A 3,826-nucleotide genomic window follows, 5' to 3' on the forward strand; every position below is an offset into this window, starting at 1 on the left:
TCCCCAACCAGACATTTACAGCGGTTTATGAAACAAAAAAAATTGCACTGAGGCAAATAAGGGGATAAGAAAGCTGATCAAAAAGATGGATTTTAAGGTGGATTTTGAAGGAAGAGAGGAAATTGGGTAGGGTAAGACACCATTGTTTTGGGCATCAGGGGAAGGTCACCAGAGGCGTATTGGAGGAAGTACCTCTCCGAGGATTGTCGCCTTTTCATGGTGGAGAGCCTTGTGAGTTCCTGAGACCCCGAGAGCGATGCCGTCTGCAGTCTAGCTACCTGGCGCTTAGCTCCTGGTAGGTCACCTATGGCGGTAAGATCAAAGGGAGAGGTTCTAGACAAAGTGCAATCCAACCACAACCTCATTGATGGAGCTGGCAGAGACAATGATATATCACAACAGCAGTAAAGATGGAGATAAAGTTGTAGCAGTGAGGGGTCCCAGTTCTCTTGCATTCCATGTCCTGGGACCCTGACCCCGCTCTGTCTAGGATTATATGGAGGCTGCCCATACAGCCCAGCCTTTTCACATTAAACAAGGTCACGCATGGGCATTCTTCATTCATGGAAACCACCCTAACATCCTGCAAACCGCTTAGGAGAAGATCATACTTGACTCGAGTGACTGCAGTACTACTACTATTGGAGGCAGAGAGTGATATTCAGAAACCATGGCTAGATGAGATTACAGAAAGAGGAGGGTCAGGCCAACTGGGATTTGATGGTGAGGATTATTAATGGAAGGTTCTTAAGCAGTGGAGCCAGGGAAGTTTAGTGTGTGATAGGTTGATATGATTTGGTGCAGATTAGGACATGGGCACCAGAGTTTTGGATTAAGGTTAATAGAAAGCAGAAAATGGGAAAACTTTGGAGTTTTAAAAACGCAAACATGAGGAAATCTGCAGATGCTGGAAATTCAAGCAACACACATAAAAAATGCTGGTGAACGCAGCAGGCCAGGCAGCATCTATTGGAAGAGGTACAGTCGATGTTTCGGGCCGAGACCCTTCGTCAGGACTAACTGAAAGAAGAGATAGTAAGAAATTTGAAAGTGGGAAGGGGAGGGGGAGACCCAAGATGAAAGGAGAAGACAGGAGGGGGAGGGATGGAGCTAAGAGCTGGAAAGTTGATTGACAAAAAGGATATGAGAGGATCATGGGACGGGAGGCCTAGGGAGAAAGAAAGGGGGAGGGGAGCCCAGAGGATGGGCAAGGAGTTATAGTGAGAGAGACAGAGGGAGAAAAAAAAGGGAGAGATAAATAAATAAATAACGAAAGAAAGAAAGAGAGGATGGGGTATGAAGGGGAGATGGGGCATTAACGGAAGTTTGAGAAGTCAATGTTCATGCTATCAGGTTGGAGGCTACCCAGATGGAATATAAGGTGTTGTTCCTCCAACCTGAGTGTGGCTTCATCTTTACAGTAGAGGAGGCCGTGGATAGACATATCAGAATGGGAATGGGACGTGGAATTAAAATGTGTGGCCACTGGGAGATCCTGCTTTCTCTGGCGGACAGAGCGTAGGTGTTCAGCAAAACGGTCTCCCAGCCTGCGTCGGGTCTCGCCAAGATATAGAAGGCCGCATCGGGAGCACCAGACGCAGTATATCACCCCAGCCTATTCCTAGTGGGGTGGCAAGAGAATGGGGTGAGAGCAGATGTGCATGCCCAACTCCCCCTTTCTTTCTCCCTAGGCCTCCCGTCCCATGATCCTCTCCCTTCTCCAACCTCGTATCCCTTTTGCCAATCAACTTTCCAGCTCTTAGCTCCATCCTCCCCCTCCTGTCTTCTCCTATCATTTTGGATCTCCCCCTCTCCCTCCCACTTTCAAATCTCTTACTATCTCTTCTTTCAGTTTATCCTGATGTAAACTTTGGAGCTATTGGAGGATATAAAATCAATGAAAGAGATATGAAGAAGAAAGCCCTTAACTCCGAGTGGAGTCATCGGGACGCTGTAATGATGGCGTTTTTATAGCAGGCTTTATTATTTTTATGAGGCCAAGTTGCTAGCTCGATGCTCAACCCAGCACGAATGGAAAAAGCGTGCAAGGGAGCCGGCTGGATTCGAACTCGGGAGCCTTCGCTCCGAAGCCCAGTGCTGATGCCACTACGCCACCAGCCGGCTAGATGGAAGAGATATAGCATAGAGTTATTAGGGTATTAGTGAAGATTACAGGTATGAAAATAGCTCAGATGTATTAAATGAGTTTTTCACTTCAGCAAGGAATATCAAGAGTTTAGGAATAGACAAGAGAACAACCTGACTGGTATCCAGTGCCCAGTTAAAGTGAAAAGTGGTGGGAAAGGACCACAGTATGGGGTTCTCCACCACTGGAGAGGGAGGGGTGAGGAATCTCCTTAATTATTGTAGTAGTGCATTTTAGAGCAATTTTTGGGTTTAGGACATATACATTTAGCAATTGACTTTGGGCTACCAGTCTTCATTCTGAATATGTCTTGTGAATTTAATTTGGAGTGCAGTTCCAAAAAACTGTGAATCCCACACCAGACCATACTGATTAAAAATCATTTAAATATCTGTGGTGTGGATGCAAATCAGGAAGTGTGAAACTTGAGCGTAGTTTCAAAGAAAGCATCGTCCATATATTGTAAATATTGAATTGTCCTTTGATGTTTAGCACATAAAATATGGAGCCCCACATTGGGCCAGCAGACCTTTCAACTGAAAGCAACACCCATATGATGCCTGCTGTACCTTGTTTTATCAAATAAAGAGGCTGCTTTGTATCTACCAGTAATTTTCTCCAGTGACTTCATTCACACAACAACATGCACCACCCCAGAGGGCCTCATGAGTGGCAACAGTCCATCGGTTTTAAGAAATGTATAGAACATTACTCAAAGTATTGACTATGAATGTAAGGATGAAAAAGCATTGCACTGTTTATTCTTGTAATTTTAAAATTATGAATAAAGTTTATTTTGATATAAAATAGCGGATAAGCACAACAGAACAGATATTATTTGATTACTCCATTGTTTATAGCAATAACAGATTTATCTTCCCTTCAATCTTTCCCTGCTCCCTTTCTTGTTTCTTCACATACCCTAACGGCATTCCTCACTAACGCGTTGTAGCCCCGAAGCATTAACTCAGTTTCTCCCCTTCACAAATGCTGACCGATCTGCGACTATTTTCTGTTTCCATTGCAGATTTACAGAAACCACTCTACCTTGACTTTGTTTCAGACATGCTTGTGCACTGTTACATTGCTCGATGAATAATACAGGAACACATACATAGAACATGGCACCACTACCACCCTTGGCAACAGATTCCAGGCACCCACCACACTCTGTGTAAAAAATTAGCTCTGCACATCTCCACTGACTTGTCCTCTGTCTCCATATATTAATGCCTTGCAATATGAGACATCCTTGCTCAGAGAAAAAGATGCTAGCTGTGCATTCTATCTATGCCATGTTCCAATAGAAACAATTTTTATTATGTACCCTCTAATAATATTTCATGGATTGTTTCAAATAATAAGCATTTATTTGCTTCATTTTAATGTCACAAAATATCAATTGGACAGGTCTTACAAACGTGAAAGCAAGCTCTCATTATTTGTGGGATTCGTTTCTCAAACAGAAATGCTGTACCTCCTTTAACAGGGGAAAATGGGCCAACAGATCAGAGCAGTGAAGAAAGCCCAATACTTCACTGTGGCATCTTATAATGATTTAAGCCGTTTAGCTCGATGTCTACCAATTACACCCAAGGCTTATCCATCCTTCACGCGCACTCTGTTCCAGGCAACACCAGCTTGCTTTCCCTCCCTGTAATTAGACCAGTTTCTGCCAAA

This window comes from Mobula hypostoma, chromosome 24, assembly GCF_963921235.1.
Source record: "Mobula hypostoma chromosome 24, sMobHyp1.1, whole genome shotgun sequence".
NCBI classification, from domain to species: domain Eukaryota; kingdom Metazoa; phylum Chordata; class Chondrichthyes; order Myliobatiformes; family Myliobatidae; genus Mobula; species Mobula hypostoma.